This window comes from Centropristis striata, chromosome 1 (assembly GCF_030273125.1).
Source record: "Centropristis striata isolate RG_2023a ecotype Rhode Island chromosome 1, C.striata_1.0, whole genome shotgun sequence".
Classification (NCBI taxonomy): Eukaryota; Metazoa; Chordata; class Actinopteri; order Perciformes; family Serranidae; genus Centropristis; species Centropristis striata.
This window is the reverse complement of record NC_081517.1, coordinates 16266653-16287145: the sequence shown is the minus strand read 5'-3', so window position 1 is coordinate 16287145 and position 20493 is coordinate 16266653. Positions and strand designations below refer to the sequence as shown.

Here is a 20493-nt window from a genome sequence, read left to right as displayed (position 1 = left end):
ACTCCCTGTAAATTATTTTCTTTAGCTGACAATTATTCTGCCTGCAGGCACGAAATTACCAATATATTAATTAATGCATTTATTTTTCAGACTGTCCATGTGTTGATCATGGAGAGGACAGCAACAATGTGTCATCTCCCTTTAATTCTTACAGGAAGGCAGCTCTAAGCCACCAGTGTGCCATGTTTTGCAGTTAAAAGTCCTCCCCTGTTGCAAGAAAGAGCAACTGGGCTACAGATTAACACACAGATAGACAGATGGACAAAGAGCAGACACACACATGCACACAGACAAACATGTACCATCAGGGCCTGGAGAGCACCACAGAGCTGCACGAGTCTCACATTTAATTATCTACCTAATGGTCTCACTGTAGTGCTATTAGACAGAGGAGAGGGGAGAGAGGCAGAGAGAGGAAGGAAGAAAGAAGAGATGGGGAAAGAGATTGGTCCTTGGAGAAGGAAGGAGATTTTGCCTCTTTATCATAGAGACAGCATGTAGTGCAAAGACTCATCTCAGGCCGAGTCCCGTACAGTGTCAATCACAGTGCAGGTTTCTGTGCGGGTATATTGATGTTTGCACTCAGCTTCAGACATGAATATTTCGGGTGTTTTAGAACCAAATTACTGCCATGGGCAAATCCAGAAGGATGATAAGTTATTAAATCAGACCAATGCAGACCAAGTTACAGCACATCTCTTCTGTTACATCAGAAATCAAAGTAATGAAAACTAATGATACTCCTGTTAATAAATATATAAATAGGTTTTTTAAATGTATAGTCCATACACCAATTTTCTAAGCCTTTATGAAACTGCAAAACTGATAGAACTGAAACTATTACAAACACAATATACTGTAGCTGAATTCTGTAGCCCACAATTAATTTTTCTATACAAACACACACACACACACACACACACACACAGTGTGCGTCACGACACCAAACTTGCGTCTGTGATGTGTTTTCACAGAAACACCGTACATTGGTGTATTCCCATTAAAAATCCTTCAGTTTAACCTGTAATAATGCTGAAGTGGAATTAGTGACTGGAAACAGACAGTTTAATTCTAATTCATTTGCTAATATAATGTGATATTTTACTGTACAGCAAATATTCAAGTGCATTTTATTATGAATTTTCACAGCGAAAAGTCCCGTAAGTTTATGAGAAGATACCTGAGGTCCTCTAGAATGAACCTGCAGTGGAATTAGTGACTGGAAACAGACAGTTTAATTTTAATTATTTTTTATATAATGTAATATTTTACTGTACAGTCTATATCCAAAGGCGTTTTATTTAAAATAAATCCACAGTGAACAGTTCTGTGAATATCATGCAATTAATCTTATTTCCATATTTATCTGATATTTGGGCCTGGTTGTGTAACACTTTATTGAAACTGAAAACCGCACGTCGACACAACAATTACATTTTCGGCGTGACGCAATTCGAATATTTCACGTAGTGTGTTGATGTAACGTTAATACTTCATCTCCTCTCTGCGGGTAAGAGTTTTATACTGAAAAAAAGTGAGAAAGAATGACAGAAATGCGTTTATCCTTCATGTGAGCTCGCTTAGAGCAGTTTCAATGAATTTACCGTAAATATCACAATACGTGCGCACTACATTATATAGGGACGGCTGGCTTAACTACGGAGAAGCGAATGACGGCTCACTTGACCGCAGTTGAAATATGACAGTAACCAGGTCCAACCACCTGGCAAACTTATATAAACTCTGAAGTAATTCCAGCCACATGCATGCATGTTACAAGTTGAGCTGTCTTACCTTAAACCAGGCGTTTTCCCCTTTCTGTGCAGAAAGTATAGACTTTATTATAATCCAGAGCTCTAACTGTCCACATCTGGAGCTCATATTGGTTAGTGTCTCAAACGTGGAGGTGGATGATTTCCGTACAATTTATAACAGTATAGCTGAGGCAAATGCAAGCTAGCGTTGGTTCCACACGCCTCTGTCGCTTTATAGGGAAGGGTCGGTTTTTTGTTTTTTTTTAACTCTCGCAGCAGCTTTTTTTCAGCAGCTTTTAAACCCGAATGACCCGGTTTAATTTCCGTAAAATGACGCAGTGGCCGAGCATCCGGGTAATTGCACCTACGAGGTGAGCCTCCCTCCTAGCAAAGTAAACGAGGGCACTATGATAAGACATTGGTGGTGTAAAATACAGTTTTCTGTGATGTTTTTTTTTTTTTTTTTTTAATCTTGAAACGTTATCAGGGTAGCCAACGGTTTCACACAAATGACTAAGCAAGCTGAAGGCCAGGTAATGCTATGAACAGTTAACAATTAGCTTTATTTTAGCTACATAGCTTAACATTAACCTAAATGTTCACAGTGCATTGACTCACTACTTAGCAATTTTGAAGTACTGACACCATTGTTATAGTTTTTCTGGTGTGCAAGACCTTTTCTCCTCTATTTCAATAGGCAAGTGTTGCAGTGGGTAGTATAGAAATGCAGTACTTCTACTGTGGCATTGTTAATATGTTTTTTTTAATGCAAAAAAATGTGCTTAACAGCTTGCTAGCTCAATTACGTTCAGGCAGTACAGTACAGGCCTTGTTTGATCGTATATCATTGCTGTATTGCCTGTCAATATTGTTGTTAATAATGTAAACATAGACTGGCTAGCCAAGGTTTTGCTGAATATACCATAAAAGTACACAGCAAAAGACAGCAGAATGCTCCAGAACATGCATTAACATGAACATAAAATTTTATTTTGGATTATTTTTCATGGGAACATATTTTCCCCTGAGTTACAGTCACAAACATAAAAGTTGCAAATTGAAAAACCCCCAGCCAAATTTAGTGTTTTGGGTAAAATAAGTAATTTTGTTATGTAAGTCATGTTACATATGTACCATGCCATATGTTAAGTATGTTACGTGAGTTAACTTACGCAAGTTAAAATAAGTCAACTTGACTTTTTGTTTCACACAGAACACAAAATGTCCCATGTTTCTTTGACCCATCCGTCCACCCTATCATCCTATGCAGACCCTGATTCCAAACTTATTTATAATACACACACACACACACACACACACACACACACACACACACACATAAACGTAATCTTGGATAATATGTTTTCCTTAAAAGTAATTGAGAATGCAGTCTCATTGTATGGGAAAGTAATTTTTAGGAGACGGGACTGTTGGTCGGTTGGTTGTGTCAAAGGTTTTAGAGATGTTTCATTTCTATCATGCACACACACTTTATTAGCATTCCTGCAAATAGTTGATATTGGTCATGTTGATTGCAAAATGAGACTTTAACAACACTTCTTCTCTTCTGCTGTCTCTCTGAGTATCTCAGTGTGTCTTTTTAAAACAACTTTAATTTTTCCCCTCACTCTGCATATTGATGAGGGGATTAGAGATTAGAGAGATGTGGGGCTGTGATGATGGAAAAAGAAGGAGGGAATGATGAAAAAGAAGAGATGCATTACAGATGACGGGAGGATGTGGCCTCAGCATTTCAAAGTCTTAGATAATCAATAAGCATATTAAGGGAAATCACATCAGAACTTTCAGCCATTTTTGGTTATTTCATTAAGATATTTGTCACTTGTACTGTACTTTTAAGATGAGAATAATGTCTAATCGTATGAGTAAGTTAAATATTAGAGAAAATCTCACACACGTACCAGCTTATGATAACTCAAAGCTATTTTTTTAAATATAGAACACTATCTGTCTCAATTATCTCTTTCTCTGATTCCTTTTTCTTAACTTCTCTCATCTCTCGCCGCCTTCTTCATGTCTTCCACAGCTAAAATAAGAAAGATAGCGGAAAAAACAAGTCAGAATAACTATTGAAACCAGTCTCCACCATAATTTCATGTAGTTTTGGGTGCCTTTTTATACTCCTTAGCCATTTCCTTAGCTATTACAGGACTATTGGACTAAGTATCTGTCTTGCGTCTCTGTGCCAAGAATAGTGCACACTGGCGGGAGCTCTCCACTGTGTTGTTGTGCATGCAGTATTCAAGGGTGATAGCTGACCTTTAAAGCACTGATGTGTGCACATAAGGTTTTTTTGGGGTGGCGGCTTAATAGTCTTTTGTACTGAGCATTGATTTTCAGTCAAAACTGCATTGGTAAAAGTGTATTTTTTGACCGATCACTCCGTATAAAGCGAATCTCATTTGTACAGTGTCAAGCAATGAAGTTATGAGCGTGGTGTCGAATAACTAAATAGTCCTGAGGTGATATGTTAAATGCCAGAAAGGGTCATATTGTCTTTTTTTTAAGTTTTCAGCGTACTTGAGCCTCTCTGAATTGTTGCCATAATCCAAAAGTATGTGGCACAGTGACAAATGAGGTTTTCAAGTTGACCAAGAATTCAAATAGGTTGAAATTGCATACTAAAGTAGTTTTTGCCTTTATGAGGATGTTTTTTAATTACTACTGAAGTCTAATTTTCAAACAATGTATTTTAAGTGTTTTGATTGAGAATCATTGGACGACACCAGGAAAAAATGTCATAAGGAAAACTCATACTTCAAAAATACTTCAAAATACTTCAAAATATTATCATATTAAAACTTTCAAAATCAATAATACTAATTAAATATATAAAGTGAGACAGTAGCCAATATCTTGAGCTCAGAGAATAAAACTTGCACAATAGGTTTTTTCCCATTATTATGTGTTTGCTTTAGACGTGACCCTTCTTTTCCAAGCTCTCTTCCCATATTTTAATGCTGGAATGTGATTTAAGCTGGAAAATATTTAAAAAATATTTAACAGTACTTTGCATTAAACTATTTTGTTTTCTCAACTCCATAAAATGAAATAATGGTATAAAGTGGAAAAAAATCAGCGTTATCCCGTCTGACTGAAATTGTTACTCATTATGACACCTTATGAGTTTCCACATGAATTGTCATATGATCAGAACTTCACAGAACTTGCACATGTGCAGTCTTTGACACATGTCTGTGTGACCTCATTCAAGTTTCTTTTTGTTATGGCATGAATAGGCCCATTCGCTGAGGACACTTCACTTCCACATCAAGGTCACTCCAACTGATGCAGAACCACAAGTGAGTGGAAATGGTGGAGGAACAGGCTCATCTGTAAGGATCCCCTGCTGAGGCTGTTCAATGGTCCATAAGCCCAGCCACATCCAACATATGTCAACATGACGTATGCTGCATCCATCCATCCATCCATCCATCCATCCGTTTTCCACCGCTTATCTGGGGCCGAGTGTGCTGAACCCTTCAAGGTAAAAAAAAAACAACCAAAACAACAACTATGTTTTACAGGCTTGTATTATTTGTCTTACTTTTATTTTAATGGATAATCCTGTCTTAACTGTCCCTCTACACCAGTGTTTGTTAAGAAAGAGTTAATCCTCTTTATTTCTGACTAGTGCCTTCGACAAGTTAACGAACATCACTGTAAACAAGAAGCATGTCTTTATGTATTACTTCCTGTTGCTTAACACATATAGCTTTCAAAATAAGATCATATTGAAGTGTTAACATAATCCACCACGGAATTTGCAAGAAGACGGTAAAAATACGATGCCTTGAATAAAAACATACAATAGGCTTTATTCTTGTACAATAATTCCTTACATGTTTACAATCATGTAGGCATACTCACTGAAATATGCAATGATTAAATCAGTGTATATGATTTACATAATCCCGCAGAAAGAAAGTGTGCATCTACCCATGGACGAGAGTCTAGGCTGTGCAGATAAGTTCGTCTACGTGTGTGTGTGTGTGTGTGTGTGTGTGTGTGGCATATCTCGCTGACCGTTGGTTGGACTGACCTATGATTTCGTGTGTGGCTTGCGCATGGCACGAGGGTGTGCATTCAATTCAGTGGCATTAGATTGTGCGAGAAGCCATCAAATTTGGGCTTTTACGGCAACATTTTTCTTGCCCCTGGGCCTCACAAGTTGGCTACTTTTCCCCACTGGCTGGCTACTCCATGACCAAGTGGACTGTGTCGTGATAAAAAAATATCACACATGGATTTAATATAGATATTGTGTAAGGAAAGTTGTGTCACTTGATGTTATGACTTTCATGTTAAGTCAGGAGCTTTAGAAATATCAGAAGAGTAATAACTTGCTCTTTGTCCCTGGAAATCTGAGTTCTCAGTTTGACCTTTGTTCACTCCACTTGAAGAAAAACACCATAAAAAAAATCTGGCAATGCAATCTGAAGACATGGCCGAAATCACATTGCTGGAAATGTGACGGAAGTTTCGAGTAATGACATAAGGTGGAGGAAAATACTGTTTCTGGAGAATAAGGAGAGAGGGCAGATCTGCACGAAAACCTTGAAAACCCTGCTCTACACAAACAAGATACTTAGAGTCTTCTAACGCCAACAGAAGACTCTTGTGAAACCTTGCATTGAGTGAACGCTTGGTTGCTTCAAGGTGACGTTTTGAAGTGGCCTCAGTGATAAAAGCCTTGTCTGGTTGAGGACTCAGACTGACAGAGTGTAGCTACAGGGTGAAAGGGTGACCTGGTGGAGGACAAACTGCAGCAAGTCCTTACTTTGATGAAGACTTCTCCTCAGGGAACCTTTCTTTATATGTGATCAGCACTTGACTGTTCGTGACTGGAATACTGTACGAGTGCGAGCTGAGCAAAGTGTCGTCCAGTTTATTCAGAAACCGTCCTCATGAATTACAGGACTTACAGTTAGATCACAGTGTTGTGGAAGTAATATCAGCATGGCTGCTTTAATGTCATGTTTTCAATCATTGTGGTAAGTGCCAAATGTCTTTCTCTTGATTTTTTCAAATATCAGCCTTGATTAATATTAAGCTTATTAATTTAATCTGCTCAAAATTAACTGTCTGTCTTTCCTCACCTCCTAATTAGACAAGCTGCCAGAATGTCAACCTTATTTTTATTTACCTCACCTCTGTCAGTAGCAACTACCAGCAGCTCTCCAAGGGCCAGTAAATGTCAGAGAGATATGGAAACAGAAAGTGTAGCTCGAGTTATATAATGACACTGAGTATGATATATGACTGTCTCTAAATACCGTTAAGACATCAGCCATAGGGTCTACTATCTGCATGTGTTGGCATTTGCTTACCATATGTGGTCTCCGGTGTTTCTTTGCACTAGTGACATTTTGTGTAGGACAAGGCAATTATGATTTATAGTGCAGAGGTTGTGTGCTTTTCTGCATCTTTTAGTCAGCCGAAATTGCTCTTCATATATCAGATTTTTCTGATATATTTGTCAGCGATTCTATAGGTCTACTTTGGTGCTCGCTGATAACTGTTTTATTTGTTGGAAACAACAAACAAACAACTGTCAACTATCCATCCATCCATCCATCCATCCATCCATCATCCATATTTTATTTTATTTAGTTTATTCCTATTTTATTTATTTATTTATTTTTAATTTGTCTTATTGTTTTGGTCTGACTTTTAATAGAGCTTTATTATCTTTGTATTCATTTTTTTTTTTTTTTAGTATAGTCTTTAATTAGGTTTTATGATGGTAATAATAATAATAATAATAATAATAATAATAATAATTATTATTATTGTTAATAATATCGTTACTGTTTTATAATTGTTATTATCTTTTTTTGTATTTATTTTTAGTATCCATGTATTTTAATTGTATGTTATTTTAAATATTTCCATAATTATATCTGGTGTTTCCTCATTGTAAATTGAAGAGATTTAAGATAGCGGGTTAAGCACTTTGTGTTACATGTTATTTGTATGAAAAGTGCTATACAAATAAAGTTTGATTGATTGATTGACTGATTGAATGAATGCTTAGTCTTAAGTGGCATATCGATAAATGTGGAAAACATTCAGTGAACCGCTCTTCGCAAAAACTGAGAATTCATTGACAGGACGAATGTCCCTCTCTACTCACCTATGTGACAAATCAAACCTCAAAACCCACATTTGCTTCCAAACTCCTGTTGAGAAAGTTCCCTTTTCCCCCTCAACCACAGAGCTTCTACATTATCATTCAAGTGGCACTGAGATGTTCTGTGACATCTGCTTTCTGCATGTTGTAACTCAGACCTTCACATCCTCTGCCACCAATTGCTTTGGGCTTATTCTACTATTGCTCTCCTTGTAAGTTTGCCCTGGACAAGCATGTGTGCAGAATACTTAGAATAAAAATCAATCAGGGTGTGTTCTACCATGTCATGCTGCATGCAATATTTCAGAGCTCTACCTTCTTCTATTCCCCATGGTCCCTCACTGGTATGTATGAGGACCTGATGTGAAAAGAGACAAGTGGGCATTGAGCGGACAGCAGGGACGTGACGGTGGTGCACAATGACTGCCGTGCTGGGTGGGATTGCTTACTAGCGTCTTGGAGGACGCTTGACCTTCCTTGTTCTGTTTTGCAGTGGCAGGGAACAAGGTGAAATCCAATAAGATTTTGATAAACCACGCTGTCACCTAGGCTATGCTTCTCTGTGTGTTTCTGTTAGTGGCTGTGTGTGAGATAAAGTCGGGGACAGTGTGTGCCTGAGCGTGCCAGTACTCTACTGTTGGTTCACCACATGTAGCTGTGTTTTTCTTGCTCCACTTCTATGTCATGAAAGCCAAAAGTCAGAAATATAAGAGACAGAGGTGTGAATCAGCACACTCCACATAGGTCTGTCACAATAATTACTATATCCACTTATCGTTCGATATATAAAAATGGTCACTCAACATATTGCCGTTTACATGCGTGACTTCTTGTGCTTTTTTGTGTTGTGTTTAAAGTAATGCTGCAAATGTTTGACAGGCAGTTCGAAATGCCGAAAAACAACTATATTTCCCATCCATTCCAGCTGTTTAAATGTTATTTCAATAATAAAATTATATAATATATTCTCTCATTGCACTGTTTTTTAACACAGCCTGAAAGTGTTTTATATGTTTTATTTATTTATTTAGGATATTTCAATATTTCTTTTCCACATTTCAATTCCAATGTTTAATATTCTCGAGATTTAAAAATCCATTGCTGTGGAAAAGGATGGACTTATTATTCTCTAATATCGTTATAAAATTAAAACGACATCCATACAACAATACTTTCGTTTATCTGGATAGTTTCTGGGGAAATATATTGTCCTTAAAAATGTGTTATTGTGACAGGCCTATCTCCACGATTCGATTTTATCCCACTTGAGTACCGATACAGTATTATTGCAATTTAAGCATTTTGCATTTGATATGGTGAGTACTACGAGACAATATATTGCAATTTAACTGTTTAACTGCATCTTTTGTCCACAAAATTAAATTCAATCAATAATTGTTTTGTTAAATAAGAGAAAATTCTCAGTCTATTCATCTCACTTCAGTCTTTTTATATCTCCACAATGAGAGTCAAACCCACAGACTGACCAACAAAGTATTTAGTCAAACTGAACTCAACTGATATCAAACATGTATGGACGACATAAACTGCAGCATTTTCTCAAACTTTCCTCAACTTTAAGCCTCACTGCTCTGAATCATTTGAATGAAACGAACTTTGCAGCACGTCTTGACACAATATCCAGACGCACATGGTGCCTATATATTCCTTTGATTTTTTAGTTTCCTATGATACCAGTATCCAGCATATTCCCAAAAGGGAGCCTGCTACGGCCTCCGAAAAGAACTATGAAAATACTGACAGGAACCGGAATGCTAAATATCGATACTTGGCGGTTATGAATCTATATAATATTGTTATATATATGCTGTGTGGATTTTTCCCCCCACTTCTAATAAGAGATGTTTTGGGCAGCGGCAGTATTAAAAGGACAAGGCGTTGCTTTTATTTACCATTTTGAGAAAAAAAAAGTGATCTAATTTGCTTGATATCACAAGTCAAAGGTGTCTTGATGTACCCATAAAGTTCTGCCACCTTTGATTTGATAGGAATTATTTTTTTATGATATACCAGATAAAAGCCTGTTTTTTTGGAATGCATGTTGTTCTGATTGATTAAGTCTGAGTGGAAATGAGAGCTGCTGAATGCAAATTTTGCTAGTACCAATCTAATGCTGGGCTTGATATGTGTTCATTTGAATTAATATCTTATTGTTTTTTTTTTTTAAATAAAAAGAGAACAAGTTTGCATTCAGTTTTGCGTTGACAACCTCTGAATAAATCGCCATCCAAATTTGCGATGAGTAATCCATATTCCTTCTGTCAACCTCTCTTGGCAAACGGTATATAAACTACAGCAAAAGCAAGATCTTTGGCACAATCCCCAGATGTGTCATTTGCTTTTCAGGCTGTAGAGTATAATACATTTTGACTGCTGGTGTTTTCTCATAACTTACTGCCCTTCGTTGTTGAGCAGCTTAAAATGCGAGAGGGCGAGGGAGAAGATGCAGAGATTGTTGAAATGCCAAGAAGTTGGCTTTAGTTTGAGTCCCTAAACAGAAAAAATTGGCTTTGAAAGACCAAAAACTCAGCACCTGGTGAATTAACTTTTGGATATTGGATTGTATCAACAAACTGTCCAAACCCTCTGCAGAGAGGCAATTTAGGTGGGAAATTGTGCAAAGGGACAATCAATTCCCCTTTCTACTTTATAGAGTAGAAGTTTTGCAAGAGAAGGACCAGGTTTAGTGCATTTTCACAACCCAAAGTTTAGTCTGTTTTAATCTAACTCTGCAGTGGTTAAATCCTTGTTACGGTCCATTTGGTTGCTTGTGAACGCTCCAATCATACACTGGTGCGAACCAAAACAACCGGTCAGAGACCGCTTGCAGAGAGGGCCTTGGTCCGTTTCCAAACGGACTCTAGAGCGGTTCGAGCGCTATGTAAACGTAATCCGTCCAGAATCCGACCCAATTAAAGGAAATTAACCAAAACGCAGTGGATTGTGGGCTACCTGCCTGGGCATTTTGTGAGATTTACATAGATAATAGCATAAAGATGAAATGTATGTCTTTCAGTGTCACTTTGTAGGCTACCGCTGAGCTAAAGCTAATTTGTCAATGCAGAATTATCAACTCATTGCTCAAAATAGCAGATTGTGGTAGGAGCATCAAGACTTGCCTTCTCTGATTCTACAGCTGTCTGATCACCACACATCGTCTGTGGAAATAATGTATCAACACATTGTTGACGACCAAGGGCCTCAACAGGAGCTCGTTCTGACCGTTTCTCTCTACATTAGTTTGGTCGGAACACCAGATCAGATTATGGCCGGTAGAATCAAACGTACCTCCACCTTCTTTTACGCCCCTCTTCAAATCTTTTTTTTTATTTTGGCTGCTTACATTTCTGCACTGTGAAAGCAAACCAGACTAAACACAAAAACTAACCAAATGTATCGATTTCACTCTGATTCAGACTAGCCAAACGGAGTTGGGTTGTAAAAGCGCCCTTAGAGTCCCATAATACATGACGAACACAGACAAATAAGTAAAAATGAGTGACCGAAGGCGTCAAAGTGGATGTTCGGTGTCTGACAAACACAAGAGCCTAACTGCAGTCATTTTCAGGGGTAGCTTTACTATTAGGCAGATGGCCTAAAAGGAGAAGAATAGAAATTGTTGTGTAAAAAGAAATCTTATTACCTTGATTATAGCTTATTTTTGCAGCTGTTGCTGCGAGAGAAGGGAATAAATGAACCAAAATGACCCACAGAAAAATAGGAAGATGACTAGAATAATCATTTTCATCAAATAATTATCTGCTGCCAGTATTTGCAGGGAGATCTATTCCCACTACCTCAAAGCTCAACAAGCTCTAGTGAAGCAAACATTTGCTTCATAGGCAGCAGCAGCAATGATGATGATGGGGCTGCTGAGCCAACTGATGCGCAAAGCCAGTGGGAAGTAAATACTACAAATAGTTCTAATGATGATGGAGATTAAGGAGATGATCGGCATCCAAACTCTGTCTCTTTTTTCCTGCAAATGTCTTAGTATCTGAATAATATTTTTGGGTGCAAACTGATCTGCCAAATGACTCTAAAGGGTGTGTTGAAGATGTCCGTCAATATCAATGCAGTCACTGAACTAGGCAGCAGTGGAACAATATATTGGCTGACATTTATTTACTGTCATATGGTAAATGCATTGATTTGAGCTCACAGACACGGCCACTGAAGACGCACTCCTCACTTTCTTCAGATTTCACCTCTGACATGGAAAATCAAATAGTCTATTCAATAGGAAATGGCAAAGTGGCTGTGTGGTTTTTCTTGAGTTGAGTTGTTGAGTTGCCTTGTGATTGGCTAATTAGATGTCTGCGTAAAGGAGCAGTTACACAGGTGTACCTAATTAAGTGGCTGATGAGTGTATATTTAGATAACTAAACTAAACACAAACTACTGTTGATCATACAGAGAAGCAAAACATTTAGGCGATGTCTGCAAGAAAATGATTTCCAGAGGTTTTGTTCCAATTTTTTTGCTCTTGTAAGATTTTATCTCCTTATACTGTTTACATTAGTTCATGTATTGTGATTTCAGAATACCTTTACTCAATTCTTGTTTGAACCTAAAGACTCTAGTCTCGTATAGGCTTATTTGAAATTGCTTTTTAAAAGATTTAAATCATATACTGCAAATGCCAGCAGTTTATTATGTGCCATAAAAGCTTAGTTTAATATGTGGTTATCTCAATATAAATGGAACCTGGTAGTAGGGTTGCAAAGGGCTGGAAATATTTCCATGGGAAGTGAAGCTGGGGAATTTTGGAAATATTGAAAAATGGGAATTATGTAAAATTTGTGGGAATTAACTGGAAGTCAGGGTTCATTTAATCATACTGTATCATATCCAAACATAAATATAAACATTTTGTTTAGACATAAGCAGACATCCGTGCAAAATGTTACAATTGGAAAACATTTCAAGATATTTATTTGAGCTTTTTCAACTTTTAATTATTTTATTGAACAATCAATTATTTCATTTAACAACAAAAACATGAATGTTGAATTAAATATTACTTACCCCGCCCATTCAAATATTAAGTAAAATAACCCCCCCCCAATTTTTTTTGTGTGCAAAAAGTCACATTCAAAATGTTAAATGTAAAAGCTCTCCCTCCAACATGCAAATTAATTGAACATGTGATGGAGGAATGCACAGTGCATGTGGGGGCGTGGCCTATGTAGGGGGCGTGGTCTCAGCAGCCCTGCAGTAAGCAGTGTGCTGTGTGCATGTGATTGAGGAATAGCAGATATTGATAGAAGTGTACTTGCATTACATCCAGTTGTTTTAGTCAAGATTATGCTAAAATATATTTCCCCCAACTATATCTAAGTTCCCTGTTAAGGAAAGAGGAGGAATGTTTCCATTTTTTGCAACCCTACCCAGTAGCAATGCCTTTCCATACCCATTAAAACACAAAATAAAGTTGTATTGTTCTTAATTATTCAGCCCTTTATTCTGTTGGTTTTTAACTTGTAGTTTTAGTAGTCAATGTTTTGACACACAGCAGGCTCACCACATATGACTGTTATTATTTTACCTGACTGGACAGCTGAAGCAAATTGAAAACAGCAGGTTGGTTTTACCTTTTAAAGCTCAACTTTATATTCTGTGATATGTCATATTTGTATGATTGCAACATTGCATCTAATGTTAGGTGAAGCTTTGTGGATGAATTTGAAGTAGACAGTTAGTGCTCATATAATGCCGTATAAGAGTGCACACCATCTTTTAATGATAAATAGCAGGGTGATTCAGTGAGAACAATGTTTAAATACATGTTGCTTAAACGTTGTTAAGGGAGACAAAGGAGGACAACTTCAGATTGGAGACTATCTACAGCAGCTTCCTGCGAGGCTGAACTGAGATTCGGCCCAGCAGCTGCTTGTGAATCGTCCTTTGGGGTTTGAATTGTTGCATTAATAGAATATCTGTTACCTCATCACTGAACACCTCCATCTTTTATGGCTTCCACATCTCCTCTGGTGCTGCCAGATATGATAATACGTGCTGCTGGAGACTGCTGCTAGTCATGTCAAAACGAGGGAATATTGTTAAGTAAGTGTGAACAGAACTCTGTACTAGTGGGCTGGCTTTGATGCCAGGATGTAGCCTGAGCCATATTGATTTACAATGTTTGTACTGACGTGTTTGATGTATATCCAGTATGTGTTGGGTATATGTTCATTGAAATCATTCAAATTTATTTATTTAAACATTTCTGTGAAATTTTAACTTTTTTATTTCTTTATAAATGGGCCATAAACAGTATCTCTGCATAAATATGAGTAGCCTAAGGATAATATTCAAGTAATCTGAAGCTTGAGGCGAGGCTATTGGTTCGCATGCTTAATTCATCAGCTTATTGTTAGTACAAAAAAAGCAGCTGAATCTGAAAGGAAAGACTGGCTTTGCATTCTTTGCATCGTGTGGACATGGGGTCGACCTGGAACCGGTAACAACCTGCGGTACTGACTACTCAGGGCCGATTCTGAGCAGTAAACTTGACCCCGGAGGTTGCCAGAAACTGTGCCTGACCTGCAGGCTTGTTGAAGGTTCCTTATAATGACTGAAACCATGAAAAAGTGAACCGGTGCGACCGGAGCCCTCTGTGTGTGCCGGGTCGCTGTCCATGGTGCTGAACTGAGTGCCAGCGCTGTCAGTCTCCCTCTCCTGGTTTGACTCCACTCTATCACACACTGCTTTTCTTCTTTCTTTCTTTTTCTTCTTTTGAATACAGTGTTTTATCTCGCTCCCTCTCTCCTCCACTTTCTCTTGCACACAGTCATACACACACATTGCTCACCATTGATTCTGATTCCCACATCTCTCTCTCCCTCCCTCTCTCTCTCTCCCTCTCTTTCTCTCTCTCATCTCTCTCTCTCTCTCTCTCTCTTTCTCTCTCTCTCTCTCTCTCTCTCTCTCTCTCTCTCTCTCTCTCTCTCTCTCTTTCTCTCTCTCTCTCCCGGACACGCACGCGCGCATACACCTCCTGTTAAAATATTCATTCCTGACACCTCAAAGGCCCTTTTGCCTCCCACCTGTATCCTCCGGCGGAGACACGAAGCCCGAGGCTTGTGGAAATAAACGCAAAGACATCAAATACTGATATGTAATGGGTTTTAACTGGTAATCGATTACTTTACATTATTATCATTATTATTTTTAAATATGTCAATCAAACGGTAATGACAGAAGTGCGGTCCGTGACTCACAGGCTGCTGGTCCCGTTTCAGAGCTTATATTTTTCTTCGCTGAGATGAAATCACCGGCGGACGGTTTGTGCGTAGGCTTAAGCAGCGACTAAAGGCAAACTGTTGATAACCCCCTCACCCACACCCCACCGCTGTGACACACACCGGGGACCCGCCTAACAATCGCAACAGGCAGGTGTAGTCTCCACTGCCTTTTTTTCCTTCAGCCCTTCACAGTTTTGATCCAGCAAGTCGCACTTGCGCCTCAGTTGAGGAATTCCCCGAGTTTGGAGACACAAACCGCGCCACAAGGGCGTAGTTTAAACCCCGCTGTCGGTGGGGGACAGAATCCACCAGAGGACGTCGTTTTGGAGACCCTTTGGGGGGGATCGTGGGGGCATTGAGACTACCGAGGCTTGCCAGGAGACACTCCCCCATGTCTCCTTTTGAATATTCCCCCGTCTCCCTCTGAAGGTTCCTGATATTCTCCGGTGCAACCTGCCATCTACAGGCGCCCGTAACCTCTCCAGTCTCCGGGGCGCAGCGCGTCAGTCTGCGCTGATGGAGCGATTAGTCCCTTGGTCAACTTGGATACCGTTTCTGGGCCCCTCGTCGATGTGATCCCCGCTGTTTCGGTGAACAGAAGAGAATAAAAAAAAAGCCTGGAGAGGAGGGAGGACAGGAAAGACACGTGGGTTCCCGAGGCGCACCATCGGATCCGGTTTTGATGCGCGCAGGTGTCCAATTCATCAGTTTATTTTCTCTCTCTACTGTATGTGTGTGTGTGAGTGTGTGTGTGTGTGTGTACAAACTGCTGTTTTACAGAGTTCTGCGCAAAAACATGTTGAAAAGAAGACGTGCAGAGGAAGTGCTGTGAACACAGGAATGCCCCTGGTCGGATATTTGCTTTTGGTTTAGGGGGAATCGCTCGGATATCAAACCTCTCCAGCGGAGCCTCAGCAGAGGCTCTGGAGTTACAGAGAGCAGGGGAGAAGAATTTGGAAAGTAGAGCTTCTATTTACGGATTACCAGGCCTTTTTTTCTCCTGAGACTCCGTAGACGCGCTCTTCTTTGATGTCTGAAAAGGTAAACAATTTATTCTCACATTAATATAAAAAAGCATTGGATATGTGATGAAGTCTGTAATAAGCAATAACCATCAATGTAAACACGTTTCTTAAAACGGGCGTTAATATATGGCCGTGATATGCTGTATGTTCTCACTTTCCAACACCACTTTGACACAATGTTTTCCACCAGCTATGGAGAAAATCATAATCAGCCTTTAGGTGTCAACATGAGAAGACGATTTCATATTAAAAAATGACATAGGCCTGTTACGCATTACAAAAAAATGACAACTTTTGCCCAAAGACACAACATAAATAATCAGTTCATTATGAGATCAGTGAATGAAGATCGTTTATTATTCGTTGCACAGAATGTAATATGTTTTGTCATGTGATGTTTATGGGATTTCTCGGCTGTGTTGGTTATTGAAGAGAAGGAAAAATTCATCTAAAAAAAAGTGCTTTTCAATTATGTGACGCCCCTGCAGGTCGGCCAAAACGCGCAGCGGATAATGAATTCATATTTTCTTTATATAGCTCTGGGTCAACAGGTCCGGGAGCGCCTCTCTCTCTCTCTCTCTCTCTCTCTCTCTCTCTCTCTGCACGCGCCTCTAAAAAAAGAAAAAGCGAACAAAAAAAAAAGTATCGATCCATATTTATTTGGATTAGTGAAGTGCTGATATGGTTGTTGCAAATTTTTAGCTCTCCTGTCTGTAATGATTTTCAGGAGTAGAGCGACCAAACAGGCAACAGGGGACGCTGTTTCAACTGATTTCGAGTAACCCACTGCCGTTTCTATTGCTGCAGGTTACATAGGGGTTCACTTTCAACTCGGTATTTTTTTTATTTTTTTTACCTCGAGCTATAATTAACGCACGGTGAATAGACTGATACAATATATGTGGTGATTATGAACAGACAGACATGCATTACTGTTTCATTTTCAATTAAAGTGAAATTGATCTGATGCATGCATTTATGCAGTGATGGAAGTGCATGATTGGCATTAGGCTTGGTATGGATGGAGAGATGGATACTGATTGGAATTGGCTTCTGAATAAACAAAACACTTTGTGTATCATTGCCACTGCAGAGAATTGATTCAAGAGTAAAGAGGAGAGATGCAATTAAAATCCCAGAGGATGACATTTCATCTCATCATCAGGAGTGATCAGAAGGAAGGGTGTAATTGGCTCATTACTTGTTCCCTGGTGCATGCTTGCCCTATCAAATAAGGACAAAATTTGTGACAGCAACGTGACATCTCTATCAAATCCTTCACACCAAGGTTTGCCTTCCAAGCTGGGTTTTTATTTGCTGTGAAGTCATGATCTTGCTTGACGTTCTGAAGCCTGCAGGTTAGAGGGGTAAGCCTGTGACCAAAAGGCTGTCAGTGTAAACCCCCAGAGAGATTTGTGATTGGTAGGAGAAGGACTAAGACTTTCATCTTATCAATGTTGTGGTGGCCTCAAGCAAGGCGTAGAATTCCAGTAGTAACCATATAGCCCTGGTTTAAACAGTGTATTTGTGGAAGAATTGCTGTCACCAGGGGAAAATAACCAACTTCTATGATAACATATCTCACAAAAATATAGTTTCATTCATTCAGATGTGGGAGTTTGCAGTAGAATGACTGTCTGGCCATTGAGCGTTAAATTCTTGGATGCATCAATCAACTGCACTGACCCTATTTAATGGGCGATATCCATTTGTCTTAATTCTCCCAAGAATCAAGACAAATTGTTCTTGATGACAGAGAGCTGAGTGGCCCAATCAGAGCCTACATGTTTTTGAAGAACTAGTCACTCAAGAAATACATGTAACAACTCTTAACAGTTAGTGTTCTCAATTTGAAATTTAATTCGACGATCAATCTTGAAGGCTATTGAGTACAGCTCGCGGTGCTACTGCCAATACATTCACAGTGAGTGGACTCCTGGCCCCCCTGTGGGGTTTGAATTTGCAAGGTACGATGAAAGAGATGGCGTTGGAAATAGGAACAAATGCTGATAAAGGAAAAAAACAAACTCTGGACCCTTCAAAGCATGGTGCATTGGGGGAATTGGGGCCAATGCAAATCTCTGCCTTTGGTTACAAACTGTAAGAATGTGGCATTTTTTTAATGCAACTTGTTCTGTGTACTGCAGGCTTAAAGGCTTTGTTGGCTATGTTTGTATGTGTGAATATTTAAAGGCAGATTCCAACTCCATTACACAATCTACATGCACTATAGCCCCCTGTGCTTCTGTAGCAGGAACACCTTTCTAGATGTGTTTTCTCACAAAAACAACAACCAACATCTGGCTTTGAAAAGAAAAAAACAAGTGGCCAGCTCATTGATGAAAAGCAACACACATCCAACACAGCTACAGCTGCATCCAGTGGCTTATGGGGCTTGTGTGGTTTTAGAGTGGCTTAAAGCTGGCTGTAGTCCCTTTAACTGGATGACTGGATGACACGGCTGCAGAGGGAGAGATAGAGTAGAGGAAGTTTTGTGTGTGTGAGAGAGACACCAGTGAACACATAATACAGTAGTTGCATTGCTTGCTTTTGCTGTTGGCTTCCAGTAAACCCATGGCTGTTTGAAGGAAAACTTTTTTGGCCTTACAGAGACTTCCTTAAATAGTCAATATGCAGTTTTTTCTGTCACTCTGGGGTCTCTCTATCAAAACAATAACAAAAGAATTTGGTGACTTTGTAAAGTAGCTTTGTATCATGAGACTTGTTGTCTTCTCCACCATTGTCGTCATTACAGTCAACTGCTTCCAGTTAGGAATCCTTTAGTGTTCATCTTTCAGGAAGACCAGGCGATTGAAACCAGTAAAAACACCTAATAAAACAGTTTGACATTAAAAATCAGTATTTACTCAGTGCTAACATTTGCTCAGCTTGTTTTTTCTGATAACTTAATATTTAGATTCTCCCAAGGTTTTTACCAGGAGCTGAAATATCCCCAGAGTTATCCTTGCCTCCTAAACAAATGGACCCAGTAAATAAGCCCACTAAATACACTGAATATTCTATTCAGTGGACACAGGACGTCCCAAGGGTAAAAAAAAAAAAATCCTATTGGAGGGGAAATAGTCATGACACGTTTTGCTGTGATTGCATAAGATACAGACATCCGATGACAACAACGACGATCTAAAAAGTTTATAGTAAAAATGTTGCTTAAAACTGGATAAAAATACATTTATGACATCTTCTTGAAGACAAGTAGGATACTGTAACATATGCAGGCAACTTAATGAAATGGAAACCACAAGAAATTATTTAACAGATGCTGTTTTTTAGACATTTTAATGCTAAAATGTTGCATATTATACCTTTGAGTATTGTTGAAGACAGCTTCGACACTGGATATTTCTGTGTTTGGAAGCATTGCCTAGCTACAATTGGGGGAAAAAGTGTGTTTATTATAGATTTACTGCTGGCTGCAGTGTCGTTAACAGGCTGACATTGAGCAAGAATGTTTAAGCGTGTGAGAGACATCATTTTGGAAAAGCAGAACAAAATGTGATGGAAACTGTTGGTGGCATTGTTGTGGAGACCAGAAAGCACATTGCATTCTGACACTGTGACTGGCAGGCAGCAGGAACAGCAGGACCTCCCATATGCTGCGAGGAGGAGAGCCGTGCAGTACAATACACAGAGGATGATGGGCTATGATATTACTATACAAATATAGGATGAGTGTTTGAGAGAGCAAAGAGGGAAAGTGAGCACTAGAATTGACTTGACATTCCCTCAAGGTCAGCCAACCTCTCCCATCTAATCCCCTTATCCACTAAATCAACTTGGTCTTCACCATCTCTCTGGCCAAGTTGATGGTGGTCGAGGGAATGGGGATCCCAGGCCAATGACCAAGAGCCAATCACAGTTAGTGGCTTAGGAGGTGTGACCTACAGTGCAGAGGGCAATATTGCCTTGGAGGAAGCATAAATGGGGTCGCCTTGGGCTTGGGAGAGGCCGTGCATGTGTGTTTGTGCATGTCTTAAAAGATTCCGTACCATTGGTTTTCTTTCTATTGGTCACTTGTTGTTGAGCCAATTTTGTGTGCATTTTGGAGCATTTTTAAAGCACTTGCTCACTTTTTATCTAGTGGTACCATGTGGAATTTTTCCACCACTACTGGTCCCCATTTTGTTTGTGTGGGCTTTCTTAAATGGATTTGTACATGGGGCCGTAGAGACCATAATTCTAAGTCTTCCCTCTCACATTCACAATTTTATTTCTCACATTCACAGTTTTACCTCTCACATTCACAATTTTACCTCTCACAATTACAATTT

General features: G+C 39.1%; 1 long non-coding RNA gene across 1 annotated transcript in view; it reads left to right on the top strand.

Moving 5' to 3' along the window:
• Positions 1 to 2165: 2165 nt before the first annotated feature.
• LOC131975109 (uncharacterized) overlaps positions 2166 to 20493 on the top strand; it is an 85956-nt gene continuing 67628 nt past the window's right edge. Inside the window, exons 1-2 of the long non-coding RNA XR_009394700.1 lie at positions 2166 to 2287; positions 5015 to 5262. This is a non-coding gene — a long non-coding RNA (uncharacterized LOC131975109). The remainder of the gene's footprint in view (positions 2288 to 5014; positions 5263 to 20493) is intronic.